The sequence below is a fragment of the Tyto alba genome, unplaced genomic scaffold (genome assembly GCF_018691265.1).
Source record: "Tyto alba isolate M040663 unplaced genomic scaffold, T.alba_DEE_v4.0 Super-Scaffold_14, whole genome shotgun sequence".
In the NCBI taxonomy this organism is placed as follows: domain Eukaryota; kingdom Metazoa; phylum Chordata; class Aves; order Strigiformes; family Tytonidae; genus Tyto; species Tyto alba.
In genome coordinates this window covers 23,868,833-23,892,071 of record NW_024881276.1, presented here as the reverse complement: position 1 = coordinate 23,892,071, position 23,239 = coordinate 23,868,833, and positions in this window count along the sequence as shown.

Here is a 23,239-nt window from a genome sequence, read left to right as displayed (position 1 = left end):
CCTTCATAGCATCTAAATTTCACAGCTGTAATTCTTTATTTCCAACAGCAACAATGAAGACACAGGTGAGGCTAGCATGCCTTTACCACTTCATCCTCCCAAGTTGTAATTTTACTTATTGTTTCCAGACCTGTATCTCAGACACTGTAGAAACAAAAAAAATGCCAAGCCTGTGTGAGTTCACTATGCCACTTCTTTCTCTCCACAGCTTCTGCTGAATTTATTTTCATAGAACCATAGAATGATTTGGGTTAGAAGGGAACTTAAATATCATCTACTTCCAACCCCCCTGCCATGGGCAGGGACACCTCCCACCAGACCAGGTTGCTCAAAGCCCCTTGAACACTTCCAGGGAGAGGGCAGCCAGAGCTTCTCTGGGAAACCTGTTCCAGTGTCTCACCACACTCATCACAAAAAATTTCTTCCATATATCTAGTCTCAATCTACCCTCTTTCAATTTAAAACTGTTAACCCTCATCCTATCACTACACCCCCTGATAAAGAGTCCCTCCCCATCTTTCCTCTAGGCCCCCTTTAAGTACTGGAAGATCTCTATAAGGTCTCTGCAGACCTTTCTCTTCTCCAAGCTGAACAACTCCAACTCTCTCAGCCTGTCCTCATAAGGGAGATGCTTCAGCCCCCTGATCATCTTCATGGCCTCCTCTGGACCCGCTTGAACAGGTCCATGTCTTTCATATGCTGAGGGCCCCAGAGCTGGACACAGGACTCCAGGTAGTGTCTCACAAGAGCAGAGAAGAGTGGGACAATCCCCTCCCTCGACCCGCTGCCCAAACTTCTCTTGATGCAGCCCAGGGTACAGTTGGCTTTCTGGGCTGTGATCTCACACTGCTGGCTCACAGTCAGTTTTCCAACCACTTATACCCCAAGTCCTTCTCTGCAAGGCTGCTCTCAATCCACTCATCTCCCAGCCTGTATTTGTGCTTCGAGTGTCCTGACCCAGGACCTTGCATTTGGCCTTGTTGAACTTCATGAGGTTTTCATGGGCCCACCTCTCCAGCCTGTCCAGGTCCCTCTGGATGGCACCCCTTCCCTCCAGTGTGTTGACCACACCACACAGCTTGGTTTCATTGTCAAACTTGCTGAGGGTGCACTCAGTCCCACTGTCCATGTCACCAACAAAGATGTTAAACAGCACCAGTCCCAACACCAACCCCTGAGGAACGCCACTCGTCACTGCTCTCCACTCAGACATTGAACCATTGACTGCAATTCTCTGAGTGCATCCACCCAGTGAATCCCTTATCCAACAAGTGGTCCATCTGTCAAATCCTTGTCTCTCCAATTTAGAGACAAGGAGGTCATGCAGGACAATGTCAGACGTTTTACACAAGTCCAGTTGTTCTCCCCTTATCCACAAACGTTGTAACCTCATTGTCTCAGTTTTCAGCCTACAGACTTCACTCTAGATTTCCTTGGCCTCCCACAGACCTTTCGGAGTCCCTCCCTGCCTCCTTCCCCTCTGTGAGCATGGGGTCACTGAACCTGGTAAACAATAGTGACCAGTGGCAAGCAGTGCATGTTGTCAGCAGAGGACAAGCCACCAGGATAATGCTGACTGCAGGTGGCAGGTGGCTGTGGTGCCCGTGTTTTAGAAAGCCCATGTCCTGTTACCTATTTGCACCCTCTTTACAGATCCCTGCTGTTTCACTCCTATTGAATTCTTGCACTTTCAGTTTCTGCAAGTCCTTCAATTTCAGCACAGCATGTGGAGCAAGGAGGAGAGGGGCTGCATGGCCCATGGGATTTATGCACAGGGTAGAGGTCCCAAAAGCTGCAAAGCATGGACTTGTGTCAGTGCATGGAAGCACGGGAGGCAAACAGGGTTTGTTTCCAACTCTTGTCCATGACTACAAGTGGAGTCCCTGGTGGCACCTGCATATGGGCTGGTAGGACTCTCCCAAGGGTCGAAGGTTTTGTGGACAAGCGAGGATGCTGCAGCAGGGGCAGAGGTGCAACCACAGCCACCGGGTAATCCCAGTCTCTCACTGTTGGCATCTTGTTCCTCCTGGTCTCACAGGCATTGCATAGAGTCCATCAGGCAAACAGGACTCTGTGGAGAAAGCTTAGCTCAGGGCTGAGCCTGTCTGTGCAGGACCATCTACATTGCAAGCTGCTAAGAGCCTAAGGGAAGGGTCCTAGATGGCGAATGAGCTTGCTCAAAAGGACAACTAGCCAGGGCTTTAGGGTTTTGACAGAGCGAAGGAAGAACAGCACTGACACAAGGCAAATTGGTCTGACTGTGGAGCAAAAGCCAGGCTGAAATGTGCCACCCATAGGTAACCCGCACCTTGCCAGAGCACCTGGGACTTAGTGCAGGGCAGCGTGTATCCCTGGGACTCTGCAGTGGCATGGAGCACTGTGGCCTGACAGCCCTTCCTGTCAGCATGCCTGTGTGCAGGAGAATAATGTATCAGAATATGTGTGTCACTGCCAGCATCCATGGGGAATCCCAAGCCTAGAAACCCCACAATAGTATTTTATATCCCCACCTACAGCAATATTGTAGGCTATAAATTTTGCATGTGGTCACTGTACTCTTCCAGAGCATGTAGGCGGCTGTCAGCTTCCTAATCCTGGATTTATTGGCAGCAATGAGAGGAGAGAGGAGGCTCTTGTCAGGGACCAAAAGGACAAGCCTATTCTCTGTGCTTTAGAGGACTCTGCTGTTGGTGGTTAGATGCGCTGGAGTCTCCCATGCATGTCACCCTTCCCAAACTTGAAGATGATCCACCTCTGCAAGCGGCCCCCTCATGTTTCGACTAAACCCACTGCCCTCAGTTTTTCCTCCCTTTCTCATACCCACATACTGAATGGTAATTCAGCAACAGCACCCTCACAGCCACTGCTGAGTAGCTCAGGCAGAGCAATCAACCCAAGCTCTGTCTCCTTGCATGAAGGCAACTTCTCAGGGCAGCATCTGACCATAGAAGCAGAAAAGGAAGACTTTGGGAGAAATGGCAGACATGGGCTATGGCTGTGCTCTGCCTGGGGCCAGCAAGTCCCATCTGCCTGGGGTGGGATGCCCAAGCCTCCAAAGACCCCAAATTTAATTTCTAGGACTCCCTGATCCCCATAAACCCTCAATTTCCAACATAAAGTAGTAGCAGAGACTGCCAAACCACGAGCTGGAGCTGCCATTGTTTTCCTCTGTAGCCAGCTGAAAGGTACAGGGGGATTTTGCTGGAGCAGGACAGCAGACCCAGGGTGAGTCTGTGGTTCTGCTGACTTCAGCAATACACCTGCACACCTCCAAGCTCTCCCCTCCTGCCGCACAGAAATAGATCTTAGCATTCATCCGTAACACCTTCTTTCTGCTGTGGCAGGAGTCTGAAGCACTGTGGGAAGCCAGCAGGTAACGACAGTGCTCACAGGTTGGTTCCAGCTCCTGGCTCTCCAAATCACAGCTGCTGGTGCCAGGCTATGATTTACTATTAAATAAACGAGAGTTTCCTCATTGTCCTCCACAGATTTTAGCATTTCTTTTGGAAAACAAGAGGATTGTTTGTCTGTTTGTACCTATGAAAAGAAAAAGTGCCTTGATCTGCACTGCTCGTCTATGAAATCCAGGCAAGAAAACATTTCAGAAGAAAAGGAAAAGCAAGGAAACCCAGTACTGTTTCCTTACATTATTCACAAACACTCTGCTACCTAAAGACAGTCGAGCTCAATTCAAGTGTCTCACATTGTGCAAACATGTGAGCATCTGGAAGAAGCGCATAACTTATACATCACTGGTGTGAGTGAGTAGAACTCCTGCATCCAGCAAAGAGCAACAAGTATCATGCCATATAAATAAGTGACAGCTTTGGAAATGAATTTGTTTTAAAAGATCCTGTCAACTTGAAACCTAGCCACTTAAAAAAGCATTTCAAAACATTTTCGGGTTGATACCTTCCCTGAATATTGCCCATCACTCTTAGCATCTCATCTTTGTATCATTTAAACTTGCTCCCTCTTGTTCCATTGTGAAGAATCCACACCAAAAAAAACCCACAAACCCCACCCCCCAAATATCCCAACAGGTACAGAGGAAACCCGCTCATCTGTGCTGATTTACTTGATAAGACAAAACAAGTAATGTGTCAAGATTGAAGAAAAAACTAACAAGAGAAACCAGCGTGAACACAGCTGGTCAAATAATTGTTTCAAATGCAGGAGAGGGATGGCAGGAAAGGATGGTCAATGGCTTTATCCTTGTAAAACAACTTTCTAATATACCTGCAATAAAATTGAGCCTCATCTCTTTACCAGGGCAAGCAACTCCAGTCCTGCAAGCTCTGCACAGACCCCTGAACCAATGAAGAGTTACACTAGCGGTTTTTTGTTGTTTTGGGGTTTGTTTGGTTTTTGTTGTTGTTGTTGTTGGTTTTTGTTGTTGGTTTGGTTTTTTTTTTTTTTTTTTGGTTAGTGACTAGCAACACAGCTTAGAGCCACCTTCAACATGCTGTGCCTTAGTGCAGGGAACTGGGTTTTCATAGCGCTGCCTGCAGCAGCACTGATTCCAAGCAAAAGGATCTCAAAAGGCTTTTTTGCATTTCCCACTTTGGCTTCATCCAGTGCTAAAAAATGAGGCTGTTTAAGCATAGCTCATAGTTATCTCTTTCAGATCGTCTGTGAAATGTTAACATAATGTGTTCCCATTTAAAGATCCCTTTGCACTGCAAGAGCCACGTGCAGCAGTCTCCATAGACAGGAGCGTGCCCAAATTAATCTAACGTGGAAGAAGGAGGAATAACGAACCTTTGCAAAAGGCCCGGTGCAAGGGAGCCCATCCACCGTGTGGGCAGGCGGCATGATTAGCGATGGGCGACACTGTCCACCCTGGTGCCAGGGAGCTTCTCGGTTTCCTTCTACGAACCAGGCAAGACGTGACTCACGCAGTTTGCTTGCAAAGAAGGAGGACCATCTGCTAGTCATGAGCAGATGACAAATTCACTGCATTGCGTCTTGTCGCTACTTCCAAATTTGTAAGTAAACACATTTTGTAACCTCTCTCAGAATATTTGAGAGCTTCGATAATGGAAAAGTTTAAATTTATGTAACGCACGGGGAGGAGGGGGGGGGGGGGGAGGGCGGGCGGGGGAAGGGGGAGATGTTTTATTCTGAATGGGGTTCGAAAGCACCCGCTCCGACTTCGTGCCAGCTCTTGTAAACTCCTGCCTGCGCAGCGAGGCGCTTTCTTCCGCGGGGCCGGGGCGGCGGGGGGCGGCGGGGGGGGGGGGCGGGCGGCGGCGGGGGCCGCGGCGGGGCGGGCGGCGGCGGTGCCTGCGCTCCCCCGGGCGGCCGCCGCCCCGCGGTGCAGCCCCGACCTCCGCCGGAGACCGGCTGCCCGACCCCCCACCCCGATCCCCTCCCAACCCTCCTACACACACGCCCCACCACCACCCCCCAGGAGCATCCAGACCCCGCCGGAGGGCTCAGCCCCAGGCCGGCAGCCCCCCCCGCCCCCCCTTTCTGCTTGAAAGGGGTCATCTCCGATCCCCTGGCCCAGGCTGAGCCCCCCAGGGGTCTGGCAGGTCCCGGCCCGTTTGCAGGCCTGAATTTGGGCCTCCCGGGGCGAGGGAGGGGGGCAGCACGGGGGGAAGGGGTCTCGGCACCAGCACCTGCCTCGGCAACCTCTGCGGCTCAAACTGGTCAAGCCAACACTCGCGCTGGTACCTGTGCGTTGAATTTGTGCTTGCGTATCCACAGGTGTCCGTGGAATTTAAGTAGCCATATCTCGCTATACCTCAGCCTAAAGACTGAGAGAAGTAACACAGAGTGGCCAGAAAACACTTACTTGGCTTAGCAAGGGCATTGTCCAGACATCCCAGTGCTTTTTGAAGGAGCCTATGTTAAACAAAAATTGCATTAATTACAGCTATGGAAGCTGCACACTAAATTCAGACTTAAGGTCCAAAATCACAGGACCATCTTCATCTTAGGTGAATCCATCCCTTACTGCTATGTGCCATGATGCAGTCCCCATTGAATGTATTTTTGTTTTTAGAGAGGGCCTGTCTTTTTCCAATTGATCCATGGTGAATTAACTGCTTTGCTCTGAGTCTCTGCCATCTGAACCAGACCGATGGGATGATGGAGGACCAACCGTCTCTGAGAATTGAAATGGGGAGAGTAGGGTGTTGATGAAGCCTGTGGCTGTGCAACTGACGTGTTAGCTAGCCCAAGAAAACCCCACGTTGCTATTCTGCCTCCTCTGTCCCAGGTCTTTGTACTCCACAGTGCTCTGCCTGACTGATTTCCTGACTTTGGCAGGTTTCAGCACCTCTGCTTCTTCTGGGTTTCAGCAATGCTGATCTTCCGAATGCTGGAAGATGATGCAAGATGTCCCAGCCTGTCCTCAGTCTCTCTGGTGTTTGTTCACACCCGACCAAGGAGAGTAGAGCAGCTAAAGATAGAGGAAAAAAGTCAGAGACCAGCAAGACGCCTCTGCAGACCAGCTTGTGAAATTACAAGGAGCGATGCACAGCCCTGGGTAAAGCACCCGAATCTTTCACTGGCCAGGCATCTGTGAAGCCATTGTCCTCACTTGGTGGCCTGCTGGTTTCTCCTCCTTGCTTGAGTCTTCCTTCTGCAGATGTTCCTCTTGACCCATCCTCTTTCCAGGGACTTCTGCATCTCCTTATCTCTCCTGCTTCTCTTTGTGTCTTCATGCCATCCCCATGCAACCTCACCTACAAGCACAAATTCTAATTCCCTTTTTCTGTCCCTGGTGATTTACAGATGGATTCCCTGCTCCATCTATCCCAGTGGAGGCCTGTCCCTCTGACACCACCCAAAAGACACCTATCCCCCAGCTGAAGCCCAGCGTGGTGGGAACAGAGCTGCTCAGCTGACAGCCGTGGGACATACCGCTTGGCCTCAGGAGCATGCTGCTTGTCCCCCAGGCACCCCTGGGAGACATATTTGGCTCAGACTTCTTCTCACATCCGCAGTGATTTTATTTTATTTCTAGATACCATCTTTATGCTGTGGCCTTTCATCTCCTTTCAGCTAAAATTCCTGCGCAGGCTTCTGGCATTTTGAATCTCAGCTACTCCCACCTCTTTTTCTTTCTGGCCTCGACAAACACTGTCTCATCCAACTTGTACCCAGCTCGAACACTGCTACGAGCATCCTTTCCTCACGGGTGGCTTTGGCTCTGCTGCTGCCGCCTCTGCCCCCCTTCCCCTGCTCTGCTTCGTGCAGCAGCAGCCCCTTCCCTCTGCTCTCCAGGTCCCCCAGTGCATCACTCACTAACCAGATGTAATTTCTGCCCTCAGCTAGCCCTTAATATGAGCCTCGCTTGCCTACTTGATAGATTCTCAGACAAGCACCTTTTCCCGTTCACTCCCACCACTCCTCAGGCATGAGACGGGCACGCCACAAACAACCCGCGCAGCCGCTCTCTTGTCTTCTGTCAAAATCATGATTGAAAGCCTCTGGGATGCGCTCAGAAAATCTTTACTGTGGACTAGCCCTGTGCTGAGCTCATTTCTGATCTGCCAAACGCTGCTGTTCCATCATTTCCTTCTGTTTTCCCTTCTCCTCTCCCACTTTGTCATTTCCCATTGCCTCTGCTTCAGTGATAAGCTCTCTAGCACAGGGCCCATCTTTTTTCCTTAACCATTCAATACTCAATCTGGTGATGTGCTGGTCCTTGATTAAGATTCCTAGGAACTATGGTGATATGAATAGTAAATCATTAGGTTCGATTCCCTGGTGCTATGCTGTCACTCTAGGCATTTGCTCCAGGTTCTGCTAGTAATTTGTATTTAACTTTGCTTCAGCACCTCCATTCTGAAGGTAGGAAATGTGTGATGTTAGTTACCTCTAATAACTGCTGGCATTAAAAGTACTGGTAGATAACCCATAGAAATAAGTGTCACAATTCCTTGCTCAGAATGAAGATATCAGTTTCTCTAGTGTTACATTTTCTTTTAACCCATTTTGCTGAAATTTAATGTAGTTATTTAACTTTCATTTTCTTCCAGCTGCTAACCCCTCACCTAGTTCAAATGATTCATCCCCACTGCATTCACTGCCCAGGAATGTTGGCTTTCAACAAACTACAGCAAATAATGTAAAATAAACACGAGTGTGCTTTCAGCTCACAACAATCTGGGTTAAGTACATATTTCACACACTGCACCACAGGATATGTTAAATTAAAATCAGAACCACCAGATTTAAAAATCCAATGCCAATTCAAACCATCGCCGAGTTATTTCTGTATTCACTTATATGCAATAGTGGGCATGAGTAACAGCCATTGCTGTGTTAACCCTAAAATGTGCCATTTGACAACTTTTTTCTCCATTAGTTGAGGAAAAACCAGAACTTTCATTTGAAACTACTCTTAGTAGAAATTACTCTTGTATACTGCCAAGTATCCTAATCTCCTTGAACAGATCTGAGATCCTACAGGTAGTCGTGTCTCCATTTTCCTCTTATTTTAATGTTCTGCATTTCCAAAATTACTTTAAATCACACTCTGAAAAAGCAACCTGGAATGTCTTCCTTGAAATTATAAATGCATTTTTAAATGTCGGCTGCTTCATGCTGCCAGAATAAAGCAGTCTGGGTCTTGCATGTATTCATTTTCCAGTCAAAAGATGTAGGGACATCTTTTGACTGGAAAAAGATATTTGAACAAAATACTGTAAAAAAAAAAAAAAAAAGGTTGTGGAGACTGGGATCTGACAGGAAAATATCCATATACTGGGCAAGACTCGGATTTAATGCACTCTTACTCTAGATTTCCATAGTGTAACTTTTTATGAATCTAACTTCTCATTGCAACCACACTAGGATAGGAATTGTGCTTGTTTGTTGATTTATTTTGAAGATATGCAGAATAGGCGTTACATTTCCTTTAGACTTTGAATGCAAGACTAGAGAGATTCCCTAAAATTTAGAAAGACTCTCTTTCAATGCCATGTTGCTATGTTTAGACTTTAGCGGAGTCTAAAAGCCAGAAATTAAATTCTGGGTCTAGCGAGAGGGAAGGAGAATTATTGCAGTTCACCTATTCTCTTTCTCCATATTATGGCTTGGTTAGGCTATTGCTTTACTTCTGCAGTGTCTGCTTGAAGAGATGAACAGGGATGTTTTGGGGAGTTTTGCTAACGCACTCCTTTGACAGCAAGCCTCATCTTTCTCTGAGTTGCTTGGAAGGATCTGCACTTACGGGAATGGCTGAAGTGTCCTGGGGACAGAAAAAGAAACAATTTAATTTTAATAGGTTAATGGTTCCTGGATCTTGAAGGATCCACCACTTGCCAAAACTTCTACTTGCTTTTCTTCTTTCAGATTTCATGCTTCTGTAAAGCTAGACAACATCTTTTCCTGATGAAGGAAAAACATTGACCTTTACTGGTGTTGACAAACACAGCAGAAGACAAATCCAGATACAAATATTTTCACCCATCGCCACAGAAACTCTTTGAGAGCCGTATAGCCCTGTCTGGTCAGCTGAAATGTGAACGCAGTCCTTTGGCTGAGAACAGATGGAAAACCTTTCTCTCACTAACAAAGCAGCACTATGTAGTCTTCCACCCAGCACAGGAGGAGAAACATCTCTATTCCTGCAACCCTGCTTTGTTTCTCTTTTAGGTTAGCTTTTGAATAAGGAGGAAAGTGGTAAATCTTCCTCTTAGGGCTAGAGGTTGGAGGAGGTGGTGTATAAGAAGAGCAGAGGAGTTGGTTTTAAAGGATGTGCAGGTTAGGCATTTTGTTCTAGCTGAGACTTTGAGAGACAACTGAATGTTTGAATTCCCAGAATTAGAAAAGCTTTTTTACAGCTCTACTGCTGTAATTTAGGTTTATAGCTCACTTCAAAGTCCAGTACTACCAAAACTGGCATTGGTAAAGAAAAGAGGATAAATAAGCTGGTAGTTTTTCCTTCTTTGAAATTAAGAAAAATGATAAATGTCAGAATCTTCAAATTATGGGAAAATTCAGCCTACGGAATTTTCTCAGTTGGCTTCAACAATCTTTGGATCCAGTCCTTGGAGACAATACTACTTCTAGAGCAAAATGTAATAACAAGGGAGAAGAGCACTGAATCTCATAGCCACTATAGAGCAGAATTAGATCTTACTATGTTCCTGTGAAGGTCTATATACTCAATTAGAATAGCTTTTTGGCTTCTTTCAATGTTGAAGCTCTTATTCTTTAACCTCCAGTTGTGCCTATATTACAAGCTAGGGTAGTGGTAGGACAGGCTAACGCCAGGAGATGGGGAGCAGAAGAAGGTACATCACTGGGAGATGAGAAGACTGAGGGGAGAGGAGAAGACCGAGGGAGACTCTAGCTCAAGTTTTGGTCCAAACACTTCTCTTTTCTACCACTGATTGGTAAATCATCCATAGTATCTCCATGGACCAGTCCAATACAGAGCTGCATGGAAATCTTCCACGGTAATTTCTTTCTCACCAGAAAAAAAAATGCTAATTTTTTAAAAACAAATGCTTTATCTAAGTGGGGCAAATTCAAAGAGAATTCATCTTGAAAACCAAATTTTTAGAGAAAGTCTTCCAAGAAGATCTCACCTGAACTTTCTGGAAGCAAATGTTTCACTCGTTCAGTTTTAAAATACAGTTTACTGGGGTTCAATTTTTATTTTATAGTACATGGAAAAAAAAAATTCAGGGTGCAGTAAGAATGAGATACTTCATTTTTATCAAAATGAAACATTGAGAGCAGTTCAAAAAGGATTTTTTACGAGTGTTTTTTGGGGGTATAGTCTGGGAGAAAAATGTTATTCCAAGAAAGAAGAATTATTCAAACCCACTGCTTTCCCTGTAGACCAAAAAAATCCTGCTCTCACCCATGCCTGATACTCAGGAGCCTGTACCTTTTGCAACAGCAGGACTGGAGTTGTGCTGTGGGTGCTTGGTGGGAGCATAGCCAAAGAAAAGCACTGTGCTGTCAGGGGAATAGAAACTTCAGCTCGTGGGTAGGAGTGGGTGAGCCTGAGAATTACCCATGCTTGTCTGAAAATTGGCAGCCTGGCTGGAAAGCATCCAGGAGCTCCAAGTGCCCAGAGTTTACAGGCCAGCCCAGGAAACAGGCTGCTTTAACAGCTCTGGGACACCCGGGAGGCCTTTTTTGGTGAAGTGCAAACCTTTACTCACACGCACACGCCCCACCTTAAGCAGCAATCCAGTCATTCTCAAAGAATGTCTTAAAAATAATTAAATGACTTTACATCATGTTCCAGGAGATTAAATTTTTCTGCCTTGTATTTCTTAAAGCTACCAGTTTATAAGGTAGCACGTCAAAGTAACAAAAGGTCATACATGGCACTACTTGCTGCCTCCAACAAGGCGGAGTAGCCTGGTACCTTATTACCCCTTTTCTTTGCTAACGAGAGGAAAGAAGAAAACTGCAACAGTCTTGGCTTAGGCTAGGTAGTGTCCCCTGGTCTCTTTAATACAAGTGCAGGATGGTGCATCTGGGATCGCTTTAACTCCTGTTAAGACGCGGATGCCTACCAGACATGTGTTGAACATCAAAAGTATGTCCTCCTCAGGTGGAATTTGGATATTCCCTTAATTTCTCCAGTACTTGTAAAAACAAACAAACAAACAAAACCAGATTAAAAGTGAGTAAAGGCTCTAAATAATGCCAGTGTGGTATCACCTGCTGGGCTTGGGGGGCTGTTGTGTATTTCTTTTCAGTTTTTTCACTTTCGTGAGACTTAAATATCCCTATTTTAGGACTATCTGTGCTGGAGAAAAAAGAAAGAGTCATCAGCAATAGGCAGAAGCAGCTGCCAGAAACAGTTCTTTGAATAACGCACTGTGAATAAATGCCTCAACCTCACACCAAGACGGAAAGGAGAATAAGTGATGGGGCAGGTCAGCCTTTGAGGCACTTGACGTGCCTTCACGGCAGGCTTGGCTTGCACGTGGGCAGCGTGGCCGTCCCTGCCCAGCCTGTCCAGCCCTTGGGCTCACCGGCGGCTCAGACACCCCTCACCAGCGACAGTCGGGGTGCCGAGTCCTGGGTCATGGCCCAGCTCCACCGACGGTGGCACGGGAGTCTGGCACAGCTCTCCTCCACACTTTTCTTCCCTTCCCTGTTATGCCACTGTTACAAGCTTCTTTTTTTTGTAACGCTTTTCAGATCAGCTGAAGTGTTATTCTTAGGGGAACCTCAACTTTCTTTTCATATTAAGATAATGAAAAATGTAGGTGCCATTGTTGACCACTATTCTACATTGCAACCCCATGTCTCGTTCCAGTCCCTGGCTCCCCAAACCACAGTACAGGTGCAGATCCACTAACTGCTATTCTCCTCAGATGGAGAAGAGACATAAAGTAGAATGAATATCTCAGGACAAATGAAAAAGCTTTTCCAATTTTTTCTTTCTCGAGTGTTTGATCAAAACGTTATCAAGGAGGAAATAGGGAATAAAAGAGAAAATGACAGTCTATGGGCTTTGTGTCAGACTCAGAATATGAAAGATGAGAAAGGAAAGAAAGAGACAAAAGAAAGGGAAGGAATAATATGAAAATGAATGAAAGAGAGGAAATGGCCAAGATATGAAAAGAAAGTGAGAGACAAAGTGGCTGAGAAAAGAGGGAGAAGAAATTTTGACGGAAACGTGTAAGGCTGCAAAATAGTAGCTGTACATGTCTCTAGTGGAAAACAGTCATTATGGGGCACGTATAAGCAAATATGACATTAAAAATTACACAATAGCAGATAAGTAAAAGCTGTGGGTAGGTCTGGATAGTTCTCCTCCAAATAAGGCAGCTGAAAGTCAGCGTTCCCTTATTGGAGCTATTGTGAAGCTAAAGTTCACTTGTACTGAAATGTTTCCTTACTTTGTATCATAGCCTGATAAGTGATTTGTTCCACTGGGAGAAAACCTTTTATCACCATGGCCCATGTGTGTTTTGTTGGCACAGTATCTGAAGTCCAATTATTCAATATACTTTTTCAGCTGGTGGGTATTTGTTTGAATTTTTAACAAAGGCGGGGTAAAACAGTGTTTTTGAAAAATTCTGTTTTGCACTTTCTCAGCTCTTCTTTTGCTACTTTTTCTCTCTGTCTACAGCCAAATCCACTCCCTAAGGTGCTGAGGCACCACAGCCCTTAAGTCAAAACCCCTTTGACTGTCTGTAATACCCTGCTCACCCACAGACAAACCTCTTCTTCTGGTGGCCGTTCCGGCTGCTGCTGTGCTGATGGGCTCTGGACAGACCAAGCACAAACAGTCACTTCTGCTGTCATCAAGGGACCCCTGAGGGGACAAGGCATAGAGCAAAACCAAGTGCCATAGCTGAAGCAGTGCAGCTGGTTCTCCCAACGCTAGTGCAACAACTGCTTGGTCATAGCTTTGACAACGCTCTCACACTTGTTAAATTCCTCCTCTCCTTGATTTCATATGCTGAATGGTAGCCAAAGCCATAATCTGTGGTCTTTCTACCTTGCAAGCATCTTCCAGCCATACAATCTAACAACCAGGTGTCCTGTTACAACTATAACTACCTTGAAATGACACAGAACTTTTCTAAAATGTGACATGTAAACATCACGCTTTTTTCAAGATGGCTTTTTTTTTTTTCCCTCCCAACTCTATTTCCACAGTAACTTTTATTTTGCTGGACTTCTTTTTCTCTTGAATAAAACAGGTTCTTGAATAATACAGGCTTTACATTAAAAAAAAAAAAAAAATGTTAGCCCTTTCCTTTGCCTGTGCAGACACATGCCTCTGTCTAAACTGAAAAGCATCACAGCTTTCTAGTATAAAACATCTGATGTTTTATGGTAATAGTACATCTGACCATATTGACCAATAGTCTTTATAATTGAAAAGTGTATAGAGGTTAGGCAAAGGTTAGGCAATATGCAAACATTATGCACCAAGAGAGGCTGGTAATAACTGCTATAAATCACAGACTTTGTAAAAGCTAATGGTGGACTAAGCACCTTATATTCAATAAAAAAACAGTTAATTTCTTTGCACCCCCCAGCATCCCTCCCATTTAACGATGGCTGACACAATCAAAACCATCCCCAAACCACTGACCACATGTCTTGAGATGTGCACCTAAGGATTTCCTTGGAGATAAGTTGCAGAATAAGACACTGGAGTGCCGCTTGGCTGCAGCTCCATTAAAAATCACTCAGAGAGTGAAAATAAAGAGAAAGCAATCATACAGCAAAAAAGAGTATGGCCCTGGGTGGAAACCAGGACCCAAAACTTCTTTTGGACAGAAAACTTTCTGGAAAACCCAACCATCACTTCCCAACAAGGAAATGAACTTGTTTTTTGTTCCCACTGGTCCAGGAAGAAAAACAACGCAGGATAAATAAACAGGATTGCCCCAAATAAATATTTGTCTCTGAGTATCAGCACCAAACCAGCATCCTCCTGGAAACAAACTGGCAAGATCCTGAATGTTGTCTCTTCTGCTGGGATGAGGGAAATACTGCATGCAGCCACCGGGCAGCACATGGACTTATGAATACAGAACTGGGGAACAGGTACATGGCAGTGAAGACCTTCATTTGCAAAAATCCTCAGGTCTAGATAAGAAAATGACAGTGAGAGAGAAAGAGAAAGGAGCATAAGGTCAGCCTCACTTCTCAAGGTGACATGCCTTCCCCTTTCTCTGAGCCAGTGCTTTGCCCTGTTGAGTTGGCTGAAAACCGAAAGGAATTTTGCCATTTGAAACTGTTTACATTTCAAACAAAAATACTTTCAGATTTCCTACAAAGCAGAAATTTCATATCTCTGGCAGTTGTGGAAAATACTTAGTGCAATATTCTGAATCTTCATTTAAAATGTTGTTATATCTTAATGCATGGGTTTTCACTTTTTGATTGATTAAAGGCCTGGCAGCAGTAGTGACATGACCTTGGACCACTAGCAATCCCTTTGAAACACGGTCCCTTCCAACCCAAACTATTCTATGGCTCGATGGTATTTCAGTGCAAGCATGTTACGGTGATGTTGGGGTAGTGAGAAGGATCAGGGTGACATTTGATGGGTATCCAGCTGGCATGACAGGGTGATGGCATTGCACTGCTGATGGGCCCGTCCTTCTGAGCTCCTTTCAACTAGGGTGCACTGTGAAATCACAGTGCTCAGCATACAATTTGTAACTCAAATTTGCACAGACATGGAGAAGACATAGGAACACAGATTAGCTACAATTCCTGTAACAGCTTGGATTTTGGCACATCTTTATATCTGCTCACTATCCCCTTGCATAACAGTCCTTCATTTTACCCAGTTATTACATTTTAGGGGTAAGGAATGGGAAAAGATCTCTTGAATCACTGTTCCTATCCTCCTCCTACCACAGGTGACTACATCCTATAATGATCTTCAAAAACCTGGTCAAGCTCCACCTTAAAAATGTTTTTTTGAACAACATGTCTTAACACAAATATTGAGACCCAAGGTCATGATAACACTCTGACTGCAAGCTTTGAAGTAACCTTTGAAAGTAGTATGAGAGGATTACTTTCTGCATGACGTTATTCTGCAATGACATTTGTCTTCTCTCTGAGTGTGGCACACTGTGATTAAGAAGTGTGTTGTTTATCTTCTGTTCACAATCACTTGTAAAGATCTTAAGTACCTGTGCCACATCACCAGCCATCCCTCCTATTCTCCGCTACGTTGTCATTTAGCTTTCTTTATGCTCAGTTTAACATTCTTGAGCCAAATCTGAATGCGTGGGACAGCACAGTACTTGTTCCAGACACGTTCAGTGAATGCTGAGGTAGGATTTTATAGGCATCTCTGAAATCCCGTGGCACATTCTGTTATGATCCCCCCGCCCAGAAGTTTTATGAAACACTCAAGTTTCAAGGCCAGCAGTTACCATCATGATCGTCTGCTGTAGCCTTCTGCATAACATCTGCAGTATTTCATCCACTCAATCCCTTAATACCCCTAAGGGAATTACTGTTCCCTCTTATGTGAATGAACTCTCCTGAGCGAAGTAACTTCTGTTTAAAGTAAAAATATTCCTCAAGAAAAAAAAAAGAGTCCAGCCTTGCTTTACATCACCTTTCAATATCAAATACCTTCTCTTTACATAAGAGCTAATAAACTATGAACAAGCCATCTGCTGACTTCATCAGTAAGCTAAACAAATGGAGCTTCAACTGTCTTTGTGAAGCATATTTTTCCACATATCCAAGGCTTTTTGCACACCCTCCTTGAACTCTCTCTGGTTGGTCACATTCATTTTGAAGAGGATGCCAGAGCAGACGCAGCACTCCGGAAAAGGTCTTGGAGTCTGGCTCAGGCCAGATATCCAAAATATGGGTGTCCATTGCCAAGGCTATCCCAAGGGCCAAACTTCTTTGGAAATCTGTAGAACAATTTCCCTGTGCTGCCCACGAGGAGCTGCTTTAGGGCCTGGGAAATACGAACAGTTTCTTTGAACTTCCATGAGGAATCCAGGTGAAAGGTGAAGGTTACAGACCAAAACTCTGAGAATGGGAACAAGGGCGGGAGCCTGCTTTTGAGGACATTTCTTTCTCACCAGTCCTGACACAGTTACCTGCTTAGGAGACAGGGTTTTATATATACGTTGTCACAGCATTAAGGAGCTGCAGATCAGGGTCAGAGCCCCACTGTGCTGTACATTACAGATCCAAAACTTAAAGCTGCTTTCTGGCCTGTGAACAACAATTTCTATAATTTTTTAGCTATAGACTCCGAGTGCTCATAGGGTTTTTGTCTACTGTTTGTTTTACTGTGGTTCAAAGTAAAAATTATAGTAATGATCAACCTAGTTCTTCTGTATTTTTTCAATCAGTGCCTTATTTGCTTTCGTCCAACCCTCCAGGAGTGTTTCCACTGGTTACAAGGGCTTGTAAACTAGAAAGCAGGTTGTCAAGTCTAGCAGACTTGTATATAGTAAAAAAGGATAGTAAAGGCTTCTTTTTTTTTTTTCTTGAATCTTTTAATTCCTGACCTATATTGAAAAGGTTATACAAATATTGATATTATAAGTAAAACAGGGAGGATCAGGAGCTTTCTACAGGTATTAAAAATAATCAATTAGCACTTCATTAGAGTTTACTTTCCTGTCTAATTCTCAGTCACAGCTCTACCCACCATGCCTTGCTAGTAAAGGTGTTCAGTAAAGAAGCTGGGGCTAAAGTCACTAGGAAGAAGTTGTGGAATACTTTTACCATAGAGCAGCTTTGTGAAAGCAAAGATTGTATTCATTGGCTTCACTGTGGAAAAACAGTGCTGGGATGGGGATGAGGAAAAAATAATTGATACATGCTGTTACTCTTCACTTTATTCTATGAAGAATAACTGAGATGAATTCAAGCTGTGCCATTCAGCTCTGAACTTGTTTAGAAAGAGGACAAGGAGTGAAGGAGATGGCATCCCATCCAAGGTTTGACTTGCATCTCATAAAGAGATGGGGAAGGTGTAACTGAACTTAATTCCTACTTAATATGGTGGGTTTTCAGTACCTCTCTAGAAATAAAAATATGGTCTATCCTTATTTAAGAAAGAAAGGCTGTGGTAAAAATCATGAAGCGAGAGTTAGAGGCCATAGTGGGAAGACTCTGGATCCTGATGGCCTCTCTTCTCTAGCTGGTCTCATAAATCTTGTTTTTATCCTGTGGGGACTCAGCTGGCCTTGGATGTAGCTTCTGTTTGTGACTTAGCAGATGGATGGTGCTGTGGCCAAAGCACCAGCCCAGCATTCAGGAGGAATCGGTTCTGTTTCAGATTTTGACACAGACTTATTCCATAATGTTGAGCAAATCATCTATACAAAGAGAAAGCAGAAAGGTAGTGGGGCAAATTTATTCAGGTCAGTGCTTAAACAGCAGAAATTATATAATTTCAATTTTAGAAATTGTATGGTTTTTAAAAACTATGTAAATTTAAAAAGAAAAATAGCATCAAGATTTCTCCTCTTACCTTGAAATGAGAGATTTCCCCAAATAACAATTTGGATGATTTCATTCTTAGTAAAAACAAAATTAATCCTTTAAGATCAAAAATAGCTATTTAGAGAAAAGAAAAAAAAAAAAAAAGAAAAAGAAAAAAAAACACCAAGAAACCAAACAAACCCCACCACAGTAAGTCAGTCTGCTCTCTGAATCTTACTCCACTGAGCTAGTGGGGTTACACAGACCCTCAGTGAAGGGATAAGAAGAGGTGGCAGAGGACAAATGGATTAAAAGCTCAGCCAATAAAACCCAAGAGCAATGCTCAATAAAATGGGTAGAAAACAGTAAGTGCAAATGTCAAGTATGAGTTAAGGAAAGCCACCAGTTCATTTTCTTCAGCCTGGAGGGCATGGTTGGTTACCCATTCAAAGTTAAGTGGGAGTCCACAGAATGTATGGCATCCATGGAAAGCGTGGCCTCCCCAGAAGTTGCTCCCTGTGCCAGAATTTGTAAGGCCACCTCTGCCAACCCAAATCTGAGGACCATTTCATCACATTGCAGAGACGAACAGAAGTATCTGCCATCCTCCCAGGCACCATATGGACCAGAGCTTGTGGCTTTTCTCACAGGATTCAGAAATTATATTGTCATTTTTCTTCTTGTTTACTGGAGGGAAAGATGCTATGAAATTTTAAGGGACCAAGTGGAAAAGTAAGGAAATAAAAAGAAAAGGAAGAGGCTCTGAGTTCTGAATTACTGAAGAATGGAAAAATAACCCACCTTCCAAACTCATTACGCTTCCAGCGATAGGAAAAAGCCTCCCAAATGCAAAAAGCACAGGGGAAAGAATAGCTTCTAAAGGTCTAAACCTCTTCCTCTGTGTTGTACAATGTATGCTTTTTTGACCTGTGTATGTGTGTGTATACCCATACAGAGAGAAAGCGAAAGATCACATCTGCTCTGAAAAGTTAAATTACTAGAGAGCTTTGGAACAGCAGAAGGCAAGTAATATGGGCCTTGTAATCACGTAACTGGTAATGGATATTACAGGATATGTTCTCTAAAATTTGATCCTATTTTTGCAATGAATTAAGCAAGTCAGAGGAGATGCAGCAGCTCCACCTTTCTTCTGTAAGACAACCTTGGCACCTCAAAGGACATGATGGCTACAGAGAACTTGGTTTTCATGGCCATTAAGTACACCTGATGGTACCCTGCAGAATACAAAAGTTGTAAAAGCCCAACCCAGAGCCCCCAGGAACCAGTGGGAGGTCTGTGAAGTCAGTCACAAGAATACAGGACTTCTGTTTTCCAAAAATGCCTTTCTAATGTGGAAATACCAGTCCACAACCAAAAATAACCTGGACTCTCAGGACTGTAAATTCCACTGAAATTCACCTTAAAAATGCCTCTCTAGATTTTGCTTTTGAAAATGCTGTGCCCAAGAACAACTGAAGACAACCCACCCTGTGGAAAGTGTACTGAGAGAACCGCAGACTCCTTGAATGTCACTGGATTTAGAAAGCAGATCTTCTAGCCACACAGTGTCCCCAACTTCCTGCTTACAAACTGCTTCAGTATTGACTCAGTAGGAATAACACCATCCACTGAATCACCCGCCCATCTGCAACACCTGCTTCTTCCTTAGCTATTACGCCTTCCGTGGGATGACTCAGTTTAGCTGCTCTGAGCCTGTGAGATGGGAGAAGGCCATACCTTAAGACACATGGGCTGAGGGGTATTCAAGGCCCCCTAGTAATTACCAGCTTTCTGCAATCTGGGATGCAATAATCCCTTGTCCACTCCCTGTGACTCCACACAGTTGGGGGTTGTTTTGTAACTTTTCCAGCCCTGCCTATCTGGAACACTTTCCTGCCGAGACACTGACTCACTTCCTCTTTAGGAAGCTCACCCAAAATCCTTTTCACTTTAATTTATAAACTATTATTAACTCCATCTGTAAAGCAAAACTTTACTCATCAGTAGAGCTAGCTGGGAATTTTCCAGTGATACACACTTTTTATTGGAAGATGTTGATTTGTTAAAACATAAATCTTTTTTAGAAACACACTAGTTTTGCTTAGGCTTTCATCAGAAAAATTGCTTGCATCCAAAGAAAGAGAACAGCTCAGCTTAGCCAAGACACTAGCGGTTAGGTCACTGACATAGGAAAATGGGTCTTTTTGGCAAAATGGGGACCTGAATCTGGTTCCCCTATCCTACGTAGTGCCATAACAACCATCTCTTAGGACAGAACAAGTTCAAGGCCCCTCACTGATGCTGTTTTATTAAGTAACCAGTCAGTGGCACAAGGAGTTGGTCCTGATAGCTTCTCCATTTCATGTCAGTGCTTAATCCCTAAGCAACTGGCAGTTCAGGAAACCCACCGGTTTTTTTCTCTTTCTCATTTTCCTGAGAAACTTCAGGAGGTCTCAGGTTGTTCCCACTCAGGAGCAGGATGTTTTTAAAATATTGAAAGTTTTCACAGAACGGGAGAACTAAAAAATATTCCAGATCAGTTATTTTTACCAACAGTAGTCACAAGCAGCAGGTCACTCCATTCACCTTACAAACACACATGCTGTAGCCAACGTGCAATGTTTTCCTTGGGACTGTTGGAAATTTCTTTGTGAGATACCTCCATCAGCAAAGAGAACACATCAGTCAAAGTGTTTCCTCTGAAGTGCTTCATATTTATTAAATTTCTGGTGAGTGAGTGATGGGTTTCTGTGGCTGATGGACACTCCAAATTTGTTAGAACATAGGCATGATTGCACATTTGTTTTTTCCTACAGATAAAACCTGGTTCAATACCCATGTGTTTATGTTTTTTTTCATGGGCTAAAGAAAAAAGACTCAGTTGGCAAGTGTGACTCTTTTTTCTTTATTTTCTACCCATGGCTCAGGATGAATGTCTTTCAGAAGTGTCTTGAGATACTTACTTAAGATCAAATTATGATCTTCATATATATATTCTGTAGTTTATTCTGCATCTATATTTCTGTCTTTTTGAAAAAGTGCCTTTACACAGTCATAGGAATGCCATTATCACCTGAACTATGTCCCTATTTTGAATTCCTACAGTATTGCTTGGTAGGAATCATAGGACTAATGGAACTTTTCCCACTCATTTTGGTTTTGTAGTCTGTTATTCATCACAGTATTGAGCTTCTGGGCATCTTACAAACTATTGGTTGCTTCCCATCTAACAGCCAAGAAGTCCTGGAATCTGCTGAACACTGTGGTCCTACAAGAGCAATCATGTGCTGTCCAGCACAGCTGCAAGCACCAGTTTGATCAAAACAACCAAGCAGGGTGGTATACATATTTCTGGAAAACAAAGGCTTTGGTTGTTATCTAGGCTGGAATACCCTGCTGTATGAGGACACACTTTCTTCTAGTACTGTTTACTTAACTGTGAGACTCCATGGTGAGAAAGGGTTTTTTTCTTCTAAGAGAACTTCATCATTGAAGAGATCTCGTTTCTAGGGAAAATGCTTGTCATCTATTTTAAAAAAAGACATTCTTTCAAGGAGGTTTAGCCTTGGCCATGTCTGCTTTCCACATACATGCTGTGGACCCATGTTTACTGCTAGACCAAAAGGACAGGGAAGGGAAATGTCTGTGCAAATGAAATTTTCAACCCAAGAGTGAAGAGTCTCCAAGGGTTTTGACTGCAAAGGAACAGGAAAGAAAAAATTCAAGCCAATCTGCCTTTTCCGCCCCCTCTATTTGTCAGTTGCTCCCCCTTCTTTAGCCTGTCAGATTTCACTCCCATTCTACTGTATGGGCACATAAATCTTGCCAGAAATGCTTCACTCACTTAACACCTACCTGCTGGAGCTTAGATTCAGAGAGGGGGGAAAAAACAACCTCAAACCCTGGCAATTCTTATAAATCACAGTGTTGCTAATCTCTTTTCAAGAGAGTCAAATGTAAAGTCATGTTCCTTCTTGTGAAAACATTACTAGCCTGTGGGTGTCAACACAGCCTTCTTTTCCAAGAAATCTGTTGCATCCCACAGCGACTCTAGAGAAATTGCACTCTGATGACAGTGAAGAGAGGCTGCTAGAAAAACATCACACGCCAATTCCATACAACAGCAACCTCAACAAGCACTTGTTTTTGTAAGATCAGCTCTCTAGTTTCACAAAAAGCAGAACTGAACTTCACCAAGATACATGTTAGGGGAGTTGTTTTTACAACGTCAATGTTTCCCCACCCCAAAATCACATTTTTGCCATCCTTATTCATTCCATGCCAAGAGACACTACCCCATTTCTTTACAGCTCTCATGAAGAGTAAGCAACAACTTCAGCCACCTGGCTGCTACCTTTACATATCATTCTACACTCTGTCTTCTAACAGTGGGACTGTCTCCTCCTCTGGGACAACACCTCCTCAGCACCAAGTAGGCCAGCCCATGACAGCTACCCTGTTTTGATAAAGGTCTTGTCCTCTCCTGATGAAAAGACCATCCCCAGTCCCTCAAACCCCTGCATAAACCCATATACTCATGAGATCTTGGGAAGACCCCATGCTACTTCCCAGATTAGTATCTGGAAGGTGTCCATAGATCACTTGCATGGAAAGAGCCTTTTCCAGGAAGTGTTTTTACAACTACATAAAGGAAATAAGAGATGCTTTAGGAATAGAGGGCAGGTCCTCAGTCAGTCAGCATCCAGTATATTACTGAAAGACAGCATGCGTGAAGTACTGTAGTTGCACTTGAAGTGACATGAAACATGGGACTCCTCTCTATTAGAAGTCCCTCATTATCAGAATAGGAAGATCCTTTGAATCTGTGTGCATGAGGAGAAGCACCATAAACTGACCTGAGATCCTTCTAGTTCCTGCATTAACCAGTATGAATCATTGGGGTTTACAATTTGTGTGTGTGTGTTTTGTCTTTATGTATTCACTTTTTTGGGTAGAGAAAAAAGTTCATGTATCTATTTGCATGTGTTAGAGTAGTGTCTAGAGCTCTGACCACAACTTTGCCTTGTCTGTGTTTCTGTCCAAAATAATGACTCGGCGTGTGACAAGTTCTTATGAAGTCATGGGGCTGTCTGAGATTGCTTAGCTCTAGACGACACTTATCCTTTCCGATCCTCCTGCTTCCCTCTCAGCAGTTACCCCGCTGCCAGGGTGAAGACAAGACACCACCTTTTCAGACTGCCCTGAATAAGCAATAGCACATACCACAGCCTGGGTCTGTCAGCCTGTGCATGCGCACCTTAGCAAGAACAGGCAAAGCTTCATGCCTCACAGCCCTTAACGGGCAAGTTCACTGGCTGACAGATGTACGTGTCACCATGTGATACTTCATTACAGGAGGGTT